The 16,381-nt window shown below is 38.0% G+C and overlaps 2 protein-coding genes across 5 annotated transcripts in view; one reads left to right on the forward strand and one right to left on the reverse strand.

Moving 5' to 3' along the window:
- Window positions 1–16,381, forward strand: part of LOC117208882 — a 111,110-nt gene that overhangs the window by 54,285 nt on the left and 40,444 nt on the right. The gene's annotated exons all lie outside the window — the stretch shown is intronic.
- LOC117208868 (acid sphingomyelinase-like phosphodiesterase 3a) overlaps window positions 1–16,381 on the reverse strand; it is a 49,817-nt gene that overhangs the window by 26,545 nt on the left and 6,891 nt on the right. The window lies entirely within an intron of this gene.

Genomic DNA, 16,381 nt, shown 5'->3' on the forward strand with positions numbered 1-16,381 from the left:
TCTATATTAAAAGCTATTTTTATGTTTTTCTAAGAATATTTCTATTGAGCTGATTTTCAGAGGTTGCAGGGTATTATCCGTATAGAAGTATAGTTGTTCCGTCAGAGAACTACCAAACCATTTTCTACTTGTATAATTCTAATACTGAACCAACGATTCGAACTAATTTTTATGCTACCAATACCTTCGTATACGTGTATGTAAAAATATCGATAAGCAGTTCGCCAAACACGTAAATCACAAATCTTAAATCAAATAGTAAAATAACGTTCCAAAAAGACTTTTCATAATTAATACCACATTTAAAAGGTATGAAGGCACTCTTTGATCGAACGATCTTCTATCGCTTTTAGTTTCAAGACCCTTACATAAAATATAAGACAAAAATCGAACTCAATTAAACTCGGTATCCGCCTTTCCCACGGCAGTAAAGTAGTTCAATTAGATATATTCTTGATACAAAGCATTATCGCGGAGTTAGGTTAATTATTCAAAGAATACTTGATGCGAAAGGTAAGTCTTTCGAGTTCATAACTCGATGCTCGTCAATATTTAACGTCTTGATGAATACTTCAACCGACGGAAAAGTTAAACGCTCGCTCGTACCTTCTTTTACTCGCTGCTAGAAACCATGAGTATGGTTTCTGGCGGTGCAAACACAACAAAATCGACGAGCTTTCGTGACAGCGCGCGGTACCGCTTTTCTATTTCAAATTTTCACTCTCGATGGATTCCAACGTTAAAGTCGAGATAATCGACTACGATCATCTACGTTTACCTAACCTGGCTCGCTACAATTTCTAGCTGGTAAACTCGATTAATACATTTTCAACAGTAACCCCACACCCCGGAACTTTTTCTTAAATCATTAAAAAACAAATTATTACATTATCGACGTACGTCTAGGTCTTAACGAACGTAGACACAAGTATAGACAAAATCTGTATTTTTAAGGAATACGTTTGATAAATATAAGTTACGATCTCGCTTTGGCTCTTTTATAACTATGAACTCATATACCTGCAGGGCTTTTTATATTCAGATGAGACGCTCGTCACGAGGTAAGGGTCGATATGTAGATGTAGGTCATCTTATTCGATAATACGAAGAAATTACAGAAAAATGATCTCGGTGACATGTGGTTAATAAATGAATATGGATACAAAGATAAATCGTTATTTTTGCGAACTAAACTTAGATTCGTAGATACTTGTTTCTTTGACATTTCCTCATAGCAAATTATTACGCTGTTTACTCGTTTTTTTTTTTTTGTTCTACTTTTCCCCCTATGATGTCGTTTATATGTCACAAAATATATACGATATTTCTTTCAAGAAATTAAGTCATTTTTGTTTTTATGAAAAATATCACACATATAAAATGTTGGGATAGATATGCTATTACGCCGACTATAAAATCATTGTTTCTTCTTTCATCTTTTTTCTCTATACCTACTGTTTAGCAGAAAACGCTGGTTAGTGACATATTTTGCATAAATAATAAACGTTGTGTCACCTGAACTAAAAATTATAATCAATGATGGAAAAAGTATTTCGCTCGCCTGCAGCCTAAGTAGGTTGATTAACTTTACTCATGAAATTAACTCATTAGCTCCTGTCACGAGGTGTTCCATAAATTTCTAGATGCTCTTGTTTGCACGTTCTGATAAGCGTTCCCGACGTTATATAATTTTGAACATTAAAACACTTCTTTTAATCTATAATTTTTCTGCTCATACTATGAACCACCCTATTAATAATACATTATGGATTATTCATAATGATCAAACAGATGACATTTGCGTTTTGCACGCTTTAAGTAATATCGAAAGTATTGAAATTTTGCGAAAAATGTTAGATTCATAATTCGTTCAGAAACATACCTCGTAAATTATAATTAACCATTAATATCGATATCGCGTTATCAATTCATAGCCGACTTACACTTTACATTTAAAGAAATATTAATAATCTCAAACGAGTAAAGTGAGGAAAAAGTCGCAGTTATAAGAACTTTGGACCTATTATAGCCGCTAATAATGGAGCACCATTAATAATAATTATTGCTAGGAATTTGTAACTGTATCGCGCGTCTAAAGAACGAGGCAATATCACCGAAGCTTCTTTCAAAAATATGGTTACACGTCACATACTGCTTTAATTCGGACAGATTATAAAATGGTAGTTCGATACTGGGGGGGGGGTCTTTCGACCCTTTAGAAACGAGTCACGAACCGTTCGAAAATTTGTAGCGAATAACGTGAAACGATCGCCAGAATACTCTCGTCGCGTACCGCGTCGTAATGCTGCTTCATTTGCGAAGTCATTCAGAAACGGTGATCCCTTAATTGTTTCGAACGTCGTATTTACACGTGTTCTCTTTGCGAAACTCGAAAGTAAACTCGACGATCACGCGTATTCCTCGAATCGAATTGCTTAGCAGGTTTAATTGCCTCAAACAGTCCGCAAACTTCCACAACGCGTAAAGTACTTACGTACGGATTTAATCCCGGTCCCAACGCCGTACAATAGGGGTCGCGTATCGACGTATTTCGAATCACAATTTCTTCGACGTTCGACCGTACTTTTTACAGATTGTGTCGGTGCTATTGACGCAGCGAATCTTGGAAAGTAGAAACGACGAAACGGATTTAATTACGCCCTGGGGAGCGTCATTATCCTATGGTTTCGTGACTATCTGTACTCTTGTAGCCAAACGTTAAGCAATGATTCGATATCAGGCACGCATCACGAGCAATTAATACTCGGTTCGTTCGTTCATGCTTATTCGTTGGAACCTTTTTAATGAAATTGCTGAAATTTTCCCGGTGAAGGTAATACGAATCATGGCCACGTTCGGATATATTTCAATTACGCGACACACGAGTTGTAACAGCTGTTAAACTTTTCTCTGTGTTTCTCTGGGTCTTAATTTTAATTTTTCACTTTATTTATTTTTCATCGAATTTGTTATTTTCACGGACAGTCAGAGTGCGTACATTGGTGCACACACGGCCGAATAGCCGTTAAATGTGAAATATTGTACGTTGAGTAATTTATTTAAGCGTTGAACGCCACGTCCTCCGTTTATTGGGTGACGTTTTTTCATCTAAATAGGCAGGTCGTTACGAATAATTCGCTAAAGTTTCCGTATTAATTCAATAGTAGCAAGAGTATTTAACGGTAATAACGCGTAAAAGCGTAGGTATACCAACGGTTACGAACAATATAATATGCAGAGTGTCCCACGCAAGTAGGACGAGCTCTATAGCTCTGAAATGATAGACGATGGAAGAAATTTTCACAGCGGGTAGTACATGGTACGTAACGTGTAAGTGGTTTATAAACCGTCTATTAAAATATTCGATACAGTTAAGTATTAAAAAGTTAACGTAAGGGGTGTATCGACCAGGATCATACGTGGCGCCGGAATACTTTCGTTAAAAAGAAATTATCGGTCGAAAATGCGGGCATTAGTGCGAGCGCATTAACGTTAAATACGCACTTTTGCTGAAATTTTATGACATCCCGAACACGAGACCGAAATTCGAGCAATCGTGTACCTAGATGACGCATGATCTGCGATAGACGGTTGCACGAACCTGCCCACCTTAACGAGGTAATCGAGCAGAAATGAAAAATTGCGACCCGGTCAAGTGGATGTGCAGGCGGTAGCCAGCGTTTTTTGTTTAATCTCGTCCGTGGTATGATTTGATGGCCGCCGACCTCGTCGAAATGGATTTTAATACGATCAAGAATAAAAGGAAACGCGTATGATGAAAAAATTTCAATTCAGAGGTGGATTTTCATTGACACTTGATTACCGAAAATGAGATGTGCCTGTTGATACAGCTAAAAATTATTCTATTTTTTAAATTTATTTCACGTTCTTTTTCCTTCGTTCTCGTGCATTTAATTTTACAAAATCGGGGTTAAAATATCTTAATTTAAATTAAATGCAGATACTTGATATTTCCGATATTTTTTTAATTAGTAATTAATAACATTCGATTAATATTTTTAATTAATCGTTTTTAAGCATAAGTACCTTACTACGATCTCCTAAAATATAAAATGGTGCATCTGCTGGTGTACAACAAGTATATAGCTCAATTTAAAAAATAGGGGTAAAGTTAACATCTTTAAAGCGTCTCCACTTCTAGAGCAGTCACATGCACCACTCGAAACCATTTTAATTCTGCCTAATGAAATTTTCGTTTATCTTCTACCGTTTGAACGCTACGGCTTGACCCACTTACCCGAGACACCTGTATATATCATAAATATCAAGAAACGTATAACAAATTTTAAGGGTATAACTCTAATGATATATATTTGAATATCTTTTACGAGCGTAAGGAGAGATTAAATATTTCGAACAGCGTCGAATATTTAGTAATCTTGTCTTATACTTCTCGTTGAACGACTGGAAGGATGGTTATAAATAATTTTGAAGATCGATCATCCGGATGATACGAACGTTGTAACTTCCAAGATTTACGTAACTCGCGCAATAACCGTTCTCGCGTGTTTTTATAAATTTTCCCTGGCGAAAGGAAAATGCTAAGTTATAACGATAAAGACTAATCGACGACGGCACAAGTAGGGATTAAGTCTTAATATACAGTGTCGGGCAAGATTAAACAGAAAATTAAAGCTGCGCAAGTTGCAAAGGGTGATACGAAGCGTGTTTTTTCATTTTGTCTCTAGAGCGTAAAGGCTTGTATCGTCTAAATCTCGATTACGAAGTAAAGCAATGAAAGCGTGCGGCAGTTACTTACATCTTCATGCACTGGCATAAAGGGTTGAAAGCATCGTAAACAGCTTGTGTTGTAACAATATTTTTCTATCGCTTTTACAATTTCGCAAAATGTTGCTCGGTATAGTAAAATTTTCTACCGTAACTCGAGCTTTTTCAACCTAAATCGTATCGACGATGCAATATGACTTATGGTACATGACTACATATATTTAGCGTAGTAAGGAGTAAATCTCCATGTAACTTTTAGACGGTGCATAATTTAAAACATTCAAGCTATTCGCGTTAATAAGAACCCCGGAAGTATGGAGATTTATTTTCCTTAAAAATTCTAAGTTACATCTTTCAATTAAACTTCTTCTGTTAATTAAAAATTTCATTTAGGATTTTTAACTTAATTAAGAGTTTCCTTTGGAATTTATAAGATGAGTATTCATTTTCCTTTTAGAACCGGTATAAAGTTTTCTCCTATATAAAACTGTAATTTTTTTTGTGTCACAAACAAGTAGGCTATATCGTTTAATCTTACGCGACGATTGAAAAATCGGCAGATTGTAACAGAAGGGCAGAAGAGAGTGGTTGGAGCGGATATGATAGATCGAGATACAGTTTTTAGCAACCAGGTAATTGATATAACTTGTCAAAGCAATTTCCGTGAATTGTGCGACAACAATTTCTATCGTCGGTAAAAACTGGTGTAATTCGTGTCGCGTCGAATCGATTGCGTTATAATTATATAGACGGTGTATACTGGTAAACGTACGTCTGACGTTGAACTGCGAATCGAGGAGTCATTAGCGAGTCATCTTATGGAAAATAATCGTCCTTCTTATCGCTCAGTTAACCGGAATGAAATGTCTACCGAACGACCTCGTATCACGGGTGAAGGGGTAATTATTGATGCTTTTCTCGCCGATGTCGCGATGATATATAACATGTATATATACTACACAGAAAATAGAGTTGGTGCAAGCCTGCAGCTGACAAAGCGTCGTTCTTGTTATTCACAATTAAGGGAAATGAATCAGGTACAGTCAGCCGCGAAAGTCTACGTGTACATCATCTACCGAATTTTGTGCATCTGACTCAGCACGTTAAGGTTTCTAATAATAAGAAAGACGTTATAAAGCATTGGGAATTTGAGCAAAACGTGAGAAACAAATTTGGATGTAGAGACAAATTTGAGCAAAGCCCAATAAATTACCCTTAATCTCCTGTTAACCTCTTACAAGTTGACCTTCTTTCTTAGTTCTTGTAATCCTCTTACCAAATTAGCAAGTCAATCACCTTGCTTCCTCGGTCAATCTTTCACCATCAAACTGTTGTAAATCATTCCGCAACAGGCACTAATTATCTGCTTATAAGTCGAACTTTGAATTCGACAGTTCTTTCGGTGCAATCGGCGAATACGAAATATTACAATTTCGCTTTGGACGTCAATCCGAATGCCTGAATGTCGTAATTGCCGATGGGTTAATAACGTATTTCCGGTAATACACGATTTCTCCTTGATCAAGAACGCGCGTCGAGAACGATTATTTATCGGAATGTCGGCCATCGTCGCTGCAGAGAACGAAGCTCTCTCTCTCTCTCTCTCTCTCTGTCTCTCTCTATCATCTATCTATTTACCTATCTATCTATCTATCTATCTATCTCTATCTCTATCTCTATCTCTCCCTTTCCCTATCTTTCCCATTCTCTCCTCTGTCTCTGTCTGGTAATCCTTTGGTCGTGGGCACCGTGAATCGGCAGAGGATCACCGGTATTCGTGTAAACGGAAAAGCAGAGAAATTCCCGCTGGCCCGCAGCCGTGGCCCGAAATCGAGCTTTTAAACCGATACTTTTATCCAGCGATAGTGGCGTAGAACGAATCTCGAATCTCGCTGGTAATCGCGGTGATGCGGTTTCAATGCGGGGCGAATCGGGCGAAGGGAGAGGAACAACGCCGACCGTCATTTGCGCCCGTTTCACGAAATTTCGGCCGACCCTATACTCCGGCGGCTGGAGTCGTCGGTAAATTTGTTCGATGTTGTTTGCGTTCCGTTCGCCAAGAGAGAGGGATTGTTGAAAGTGCGGTAGGTTAAAAGCGTTGTTTGATATTTAGGACTTTGTTGGCCTCGGACGAAACCGCACGGTAAATATGCCACGCGAAAGGGAAGGCATAGAAAACACGGGGCGAATATTCGAAAGAATTGCAAAATGATACGAACGTAAAATACAAAATATTTCTTGTCAACTGTTGATCGACGTAAATTGCGAAAAACACGTGCGAGCACTACGTATACGTGTGTATATATAGTGGATATAGAAAGTATCGGCAAGTACTTTCATCAGATTTCAAATTTCATTTTCATAAATGATGCGAAATTTACGGAGCCATACGAAAGTACCGCTAAATAATACTTAAACTCTCGATTTCGGTATAAAATCCAAATTGTCCTGTAAATATCAATCGTACGATTCTCCACAAATTATGTAATCGTAACTTTATACGTGATTCGATAGAAAGCTGTTCGATAATTGCGCGCTCGACAAACGGCTACACTAAACACAATCGCATTTTCCACTCGCATGTCCACTCGATCGAGCCACCTTGTCACCACTCGAAAAACGTGCCACTTCCGTTACTCGTTCGAGCCGATTTGAAAAAGCAATTCAAGCAGCCGATCTCGCGCCCGTGTCCACATTCAACGATAGATCGCGTGTTTTATCTGTCGCACAGTTGCTCAACTGAGATGACAAAAGAGCAGGGTGTATAGAAACGGGGGCGGAGATAAACGCGTCAAAAATTTCTTGCTCGTTTATGCGGAGATCGCGTGTCGTCGTATTGCGCGGCTTAAACGCAGCCTGTCACGTGAGAGTCTCTCGAAAGCACTCGGTAGCACGCTTTAAATCTGGCAAAAATCGAGGGTGAGTCGGTTTTCTCGCCTCTGCAGCCGCCCTCTAAACAACGACTATCGTCGGCTCACGTGACAATTTCTTAACTCGCCGCCGCGTACGCCAAGTTTTACTACCGGTCTCAGCCTGGCTGTCTCCCTTTTGCGCTTTACGACCGCCACTTTGCGCGCCCGCCCTCCCTCGCCATCCTAAAACTCTCTATCCTTCTCTCTTTCTCGGTTCGCCAACCCCTCGATCCAGCGTCTTTTATGCGCCATTGGCTTACGTGCCTCCCAAGTTTATCGGTAATTGACCTTTGCACCCTGCTCGAGAAACCGCATCGGCACGCGGTTCATTTGCAACCGCTCACCGTGATACGCTGAAAACGTGGAAATTTTACCGATACTGGCAAGAAGATGAGCACGGATAAATCGTGATTTATACAGGACGATCGATCGGTCGAAAGAACGATCGTAGTACGTTTTAGTCAAAGTTAAGTGGACGGTAAAGTACGGTTTACGGTCCTTGTCGATCGTGCGAATACACATAGATGGAAGAAAACGTAATAGCGAACTTAAACAACGAAACGCGTCAAATATGTTTTACGTTATCGTTATCCGATATCTCTATTCGATTATTCGTGCTAGGTATGTTAAGCTGCCTTTTTATACCGTCGACTCTGATTCATCATTATCATAGTCTATCACATTCCGCTTATAAAACAATTTATCCGCGTGAAATCCACTCGACACGAATCAAAAATATCAGATTAATTCCTCCCGAGTTCCAAGCGAACCCACCTCGAGGTAATCTCTGAAATCTTTCTTTATCAAAATTTTATCAATTTCCATCGCGACTGTTCGCGATTCTATTTAACCGCGAAGAAGCATTGCCGCGGGCAATGAGATCTTTCCATTCGTGCGAGCTTTCGTTTTCTCCCTTAAAACCCGGTTGCTTCATCCTTTGGTTCGTTTTTCAGGCGCAACCATCTGTATTTTCTGGCGAGGAATTCTTACGCTAGCCGCGTGGTTCTTATCGACGTTATGACTTTCATGCTCGTTAAGTTGGCCCGTCGCCAATCAGAGACACACGTATAGAACGCGCCGGTGGGCTTTGTGCGGGTAAACGGAAGTCGTCAGAAACTTCCAGTTGGCACTGAGCAGCCGAATATCGTGCATGCAATTACTCGCCGCGCAAACGACAACAGGCAACTTCGCGCGTACAAGTTGTTGTCGTCGTGGTAGTTTCACGGTACGTTGCCTTCGAAAACATTCGGCGACGGAATCGAAAATCATGGCGAGAGCGTAAAGTACGAAGGGAGACGTTATAGAACTGAAGTTAAAAATTACTGGCTCGTATACCAATGTAATATTGGTTGTAACGAAGACACAAATAGAATAAAACTTTTATTATACGACTGCGTTTTATGATTTTGCATCTTTCTTGTTCCGTCACACCTACCGCTGCCAGTGGTGCATTAATATCAAGAACAAAAAATCGATTACGTGGCAGTTACACCAGGTTTGTGAATTCTTACGTGCATAATACAACAAGGTCATAAAGTCGTTTAATATTTAATTCGTAATTTAATTCGACGTAATCTTCGATAAAATGGCCGTGAACTAACATCTTATAATAGTAAATCTGAAAATAGTATTGCAATAAAAACTATGTAATATTTAACTAGAATATATCTTTATTTCTACAGAAGAATATATTTACTTGTAAAATAACTTTACTTTATCAATGTATTCGTTAATCGGATTAATAAGAAAATAATGTAGAGAGATAATGTTTGTTATAGGTACCTACTACAGGCATTCTGTTTTTTTTTCTTCTTTTTTTTTTTTGCTGTTCCTTTCTACGTTCAATTAAGCAAAATATACGACTCGTATCAATTGCGTGACTTAACTTAATACAGAATGGGTAGCAGTTCGTGACAGGAATAAAAGAAAGGTGATTTCACAATGGCAAATCGGAAGTGCGGAACAAAGCTATTTCATGCAAGATTTTATTCTTGAGACAAATTCCCTTTTATAATTGTGACTCGTTCATTTCTGTTGATAAACACTGGCGAAACTGAAACTAAAAATAGTGTAATTTCTCTTTGTACACCCTGCTCGTTGTAAATGCACGCTGGAGATCGAAAATATCAAATTGTAGCGTTATTATTAAAAGGAGTAATCACGTGTAAGTCGATCGTGTTTATCGTTTGCTTCTAATCGTTCATTGTAATTCAAACTCTTGATTCTTCTGCCAATATTGTTACAACTACGCTGTGCATGTCGATTCTACTAGTTAAATGTTTGTTTTATAATAAATTTGAGAAATGCAGAGGCTTTGCAAGAATTAGAGAGAGAGAGAAGTTACGAAAATTTGAAACGTTTATATGAAGTTAATGAAAAGTAAAGCGTTGTGCTAACAACGTACACTGCACCAGGTTGATCTATAGTATGTGGTGTAACTGTTAACGTATCTACAAGAGACTGTCAAGCTACAACGTAGTAAATTAAAATTAAGCGTTCAGGAACATGAACTTAGATTCAAACTTGTTACATAATTTTGTATAAACATACCGAAACAAAGTAGCTGCGATTTGTTTTAAACGAAGAAATAGCAATTATTTAACTGCGAGAAAAACACTGATTAAGAAACGAGATAAAGGACAAAAATCGGTGTTACCATCGTCCGCTATTGCAACTTTCAACAACTTCGTTTTATCGAGATAGTGTTACCGATTAATCAAAGACATCGTGAAATTATTCGTACGAATACGTTCTGACGACAAAGCTACCTAAACAAATGACGCGGTTCTCGTCGGAGATGTTCAACTTGAAAATGATACTAACACGACGCGCGAATAAGTCACGACAGGTCGTGCAATTGTCTCATAGGGTCGTGGTAGATCTGAGAAAAATGGAAGAAGAAAAAGAAAAGGAGAAGGATAATAGAGGAGATGCGCTCGATTCGAAAGAATCATGATTAGAACACGGATTTGGTGCACCATTTTACAGCGAAATACCAGCAAACGAGTTGGAAGGAGGAGCTGCAAGCAGGCCGAAGAATTTCCTGCGCCGCATTCTAACACGCCAGAATCTCTATCTATACTGCTTCCTTTTAATGTTACTCGACCGCTAACGCGCGGCTAAAAGTGTGCAATCGAGGCCATAGTTCAAACGGAAACGAATCTCGTTCGATTCCTAACACCTGTATTCTTTTTCGCCCCCTTACATTCCACGTTTCTTTCTTTTCCCTCCTGTTCCTTCTCTTTGTTCTTCGGTCTTTTCTTTCGATCTAGCCGTTTCGTTTTTGAAAATTTCCGCAGCGGGTAATCGTATTCAGCGATTTCCTCGATGTATTCAACGGATGAAATCTTCGAGCAGGACATTGTCGCGAATTGCAGAGCGATCCGATTGAATCGAATTCCGGAATGGTAGAAGTTCCACAACACGATTTCTTCCGACGCGATGCCCGCAACGCAAGATGCAAGAATATAGTTAATTTTTTTTAGGAATTTGCCATTTGTCAGATATCGACCCACGATCGAACTGTATCGAAAGTAATAACAGTTACCCGGGTTTTGTATGGAAATGGGTTAAGTACCAGACATATAGAAAAAAACGTTCGTTGCTTATTACACGAATCCTGTAATAATTTGTGTTAGTAAAGGAATTTGTCAAGATGAACCGATGAGAGGTGAAATTATAAATTATAAAAGTAGGAATTTGGCAACAGGAGTTTATAATAAACCATTGAGCTTTTACAGCCCATTAAAGTCATTAGCAAAACAAATTATCACATACACATAAAACAATTGATCTACAGCTACTTTGTTCGTACTTAAAATTATATTCTTCGATCGTGCAAAAATAGATAGACGACCTTATAGTCCTTTAATTTTTGAAATCTCGACATCTATAAATATTCCCAAGCTATTTTCGAGAATGACGATGCAGTGCCAATGCTCGAACTGCGACCACTGGTAATCATATTCCGAGAAGAGATAAAACGTTGCAACACAACGTATATCAAAATCGATATGCACGATGTATCAAAATTTTATGAAAATCGATAATGCCTAAGTATTGGTAATTCCATCCAGCAACGCAACACCTCCTATCATAAATCAGCTCCTTGACCACTCGACGACTTATCGATATGTCATCCTCGTTTTAAAAACCTGTCAACCGATCACAGTTTCCCTTTCCAGTATCTTCGAAAACAGATTTATACTTTTCCAGTATCCTACCAATCGCTACTTCGTATACTCGTAATTTGTTCGCTCGTTTTCTCGTCGTGTATCGTGGAAATTTTCATAAACCAAGAGTTCGTACATTTTCCACCGTATCGCAGAAACGTTACGTAACTACGATTATATCGATACGGTAATTACAACGATACACCGGGCCAAGCTCTTCCACGATTTCGAGTCAAAGATTTTTTGCTTCTTATAATGATCCTGCAAATACGAGTAAAAAAGCACGAATTTGTGGTATGTAAATATCGATCGGTTAACGACACTGCGATAACCAAGAGACGAAAAAGAAGCGCAGGAGCGTAAGCGACGGAATCGTCATGGCAGATCGTTATCACGTATAGACCATGAATTAGAAAAAAAACGCATTAGCATTGCTGGTATCGTGTCAAAGCATTAAAGAGGCTAACTGCCGTCTCGTGGAATATCAGGGAAATATCGCCTGCTTGGAAAATTTATTTCACAGTCATTTCGCGTCATTTTACTAGCTTTATTACCGCTCAAGCAATACTGTAACAAGAATTTCATGATACGAACGAAATATCCATGTGATATTTTTCAAAATCAAAACGTTTCGGTCGAAGGCGTATTACTTTTACGATTAGGGGGGAAACTTAATTAGTCTTTTAAAGCCTGTCTTCCGCTGAATAGCAATTGACGTGTCACACTCTTAGCACTGACCAATGCACGAACGCACATAGTACCTTTGAAGAATCTTTGAAAGACCTTTCAAGGATCTCACAGAGCGTAGTCGACGGTTTTAAGAGACGCGCCTGAAAATTCATGACCTTTCAGGATTAAACAGTGCACTTCGCCGTTTATTAAAATTTCTACGAAGATACACGTGCAAAAACAGGCAGGCAAAGCACAAGTATAAAAGACCAAAGTAACTAAGGTAGAGAAATTGTGGAATAATTTTCCAAAATTAAATTGAAATATATATAAAATCGTGTGTTATTAAAGTTCAGAAGCTTTCAGAATATTTTGATGAAAAACTTTAAATTTAGAATTCCTGCGTTTCGAGCATTACACTTTGTATTAATTTTACCTCGAACATTTATTATCAGCTAGGCGCCATAGCAAAAAGTAGGAATGATACGATAAGGGATAGGAATGATAAAATAAAATTTTTGAATAAAAGAAAAGGTTAATAATAGTCGCTAAGGATTCAGAGAAGTATGGAACAGGATTTCTCTCCGTCGTAATATATTTAAATCAACGAATGAACGTTCGAAACGAATGAAATAGGAAGAAACTAGTTTGAAAGGTCGAAGGTGAAAGAATCTAAAAGAGAATAATACTGAAATTTTTATTTAAAGTAAAAGAACGAAACAATTCTTCCTCGAAACTTTTTAATATAAGTTCGTGAGACTATCCTAAAGGACATGTGTATCGATAACCTTTTTTTATTGTCATGCAATATAAAAGTATATTGTATCAAGTAAGTCCTGTAATAAAGTAAGAATAAATTCTCCGAGTCTAAATTTGATCATTTAGACTAACTTTTGGAATATTCATTTCGCATAGAATATTTTATACAGAGAATAGATTTCTGGTGTCTGGCGAGTGTTTTAAATAATATACTCGTTTACGACACACGAACATACGAACGTTTAGCCGCAATTTGTTTACTTCATCGTTTTTACTAAAATACGTGGTAAACGATTCGTTTCAATTCGATGAATAATTTTCTACGTCCTTAAGAATAGCTTTCGTTTCGACGTTATTAAAATGGTATGGTAACTGCTTGATTTCATTGCATGCATTATTGATTCAACGATTTGTCGTAGATAAATCTGCTCGCTGCAAAAAATTAGCTTACGTATTTTTAATGATAACGTGTATCTAATCAAAATCGCACTTGCCTTCTATTACATTATGTAGAACAACAATCCCATATATTATTCGCATATCTATGCACGTCGACGTGAAGAAGAAAGTTGTTTATTAACGTGGAAAGATACATGTTTAAAATAATTTTAAAAATGCTTGCAACCCTGAATATGCTTTATTTCGATAACAAGTACAGTTGAATTTGACAACCATAAATTATATAAATAATTTCTCATTTGATATTATAATACCGACATACCGTAATTTTTTTTGCAACAGAACATCTTTCTTTAGTCAATTTGTTCATTGAATTCGAAAACATTTATCGAAGCACTTTCTTCGCTGGAAATTTACGAATTTATACAACTGACGATCGAACGTTACGGATAAAACCAAGAAACCAACTGGCACACGAAATCTCTTCTCCTTGTCCAAAAGCGAAGACACAAGAGCGAAAACGCGTTTCAGCAAATACTAGTGCAAGGCAACTAACAATCGCTGGCAAGTCAAATAAGCGATCGAGTTCAGCAAATATTGCACGCCGTAATATTTGAACAGCGTGACGCATAGGTGCGTCCCATCCAAGATAACGCGATCAGCGTTAACGGAAGCTCGTCAAAGTGCACGAGCATACACGTTAGACGAAGCAGCGTTTAATCCGAACCGATTCATAATTGATAAGCTGTTTAGAATTTCTTCGTAAGCAGTAATTTCACGTAGCCGACCTTTGTTGGTTTATGGCAGGCAGAGATATCATGGCCCCTGATGGTGTGCTTCATTGCAGCGGTTATCGGTTGCACGCCAAGTTTATACGCGCGGATTGCAGGCGCGTCATCGGTGACAATCTATCATAATGTCATCGCATTGCAAGACAAAGCCGCTCGCATCTCTGCCGACACTTTAAAATACAACAGCCGAAAGTCAGAAACGTATATACGTTGACACCTTTCTATTAAATGAATATAGAACACAAAAGAGTATGTTTTATGAAACTGAAAAAAAAAAAATCGAGTGAAATAGAATGTCGAATGCAGTTGGACGTAGGATCACAAAGGGTTAATGGTTGTAAAGATTTATCTCTGGTTGGTGTGAATTGGTATAACTCATGTTGTTCCCTATAACGTGAAAGGTGCCTCTCTTGGTGCATGAAAATCGACTGTATTTTGAAAAAATAGAAAAAAAATTGTATTTTTTCAAAAAATAAAAAATACACGGTGAATGATTTGAAAAACTATTTCATGGAAAAAAATCCGTTGAGACGGCTGAAGATAGATTGCTATTAAATCTGTTGGAAGTAAATTGCTATTAACGTTCTAAAGCACGAATCTCTTCTATTAAACTGACACATATACATACTTATGCATGAATATTCCATATACACGTACATAAATGATATCAAGGTCCAATGATACTAACAGCATAGCCAAGGTATGTAAAAGGTAATGCAGGTTTAGGTAATACATATACATGTTAATGCGATATTCGTAACAAGTGTATCACCTAGTAAATCGTCCTAGCGTTGATTCACGAGAATCAAAGTTCGACGTCACTCTTTCCATCTCCGTAGCATTTAGTTACTTTCGAGCGTTATCGTTACACGAACGATTATACATGTATTTCTTCTATCTTGCGTTATTTTGATAAAAATCTTTACTGAAAAGTAGCTTCCTCTATTCAGCAATGGTGCGATTAAACAAACGATGCACAGCTTTCTACTAATATTCGTTGATTCAAGATATCTGTGATTAATACGAGATGTATTTTACCAGGCGGAAAGTTTTGATCGTTCAACAAGCGTTAATTTCTGATTCGTGCACGTACTAACTTGGCCGTTTCGCACTTGCGTTTCTTTTTACCAGTGAATTTATTCCTCGAACGTGGCCTGCTTTAGCGACAGATGTATACTGGAGACTTACGTGACCGTCTACGGCTTCTACGTTGATTGTGCGCGCCAGCTCGATAATTAATGGTTACTTTTAAGACGTTCTAAAACGCGTCAAAAAGCCGCCGAGATATTCCCTATGATTTACGATGTGCAAAATGTAGCCGCTGCTAGGAGTTCGTTCCGTGACGTGCGTGTCTTCGACTCTCATTTGCATGCGTCTATGTATTCACACGTATGTACGTATATGCCAAGATCACCTGGCTACGCGAAGCTCGAGGTATTTCGTGAAACGCTGCGAAAGCTCACATTTGTAGAGTGGAAGAGGAAGCATCGAAGAAAATGGCTAAGACAGAAGACGTTGAAATTGAGAGATCGTTGATTCTTCTATCGGAAGAATAGTGGTAAAAGCGGAAATAGTGGTTCTGAAGAAAAGCGTGGTTGTAAAGCCTGTTCTAGCAGTTTCGAATGCGAGAAACGTAAAGTTCATAGATCTAAACGCGAAATAAATACGGTTTATAAATTATTTCATGTAATTACAGGAACGAAAATTATCGTATCCGTGGACCATTTCGAAGACGATGTAATTAATGTTATTCTGCAAAATCGAAAGAATGATACTAGTTAAATAGTTACTTTTTGAGCAACTGTCTTAATAGACCTTCGTACACTGTGTAAAATTACGTTAGAACTACCTGCCATGAAAATGTATGACCATATTTTACAACTATCCACGGACACGTAGAAATGCAGAGAACATAATTTACACAATTTCA

This window comes from Bombus bifarius, unplaced genomic scaffold, assembly GCF_011952205.1.
Source record: "Bombus bifarius isolate JDL3187 unplaced genomic scaffold, Bbif_JDL3187 scf7180000008163, whole genome shotgun sequence".
Lineage (NCBI taxonomy): Eukaryota > Metazoa > Arthropoda > Insecta > Hymenoptera > Apidae > Bombus > Bombus bifarius.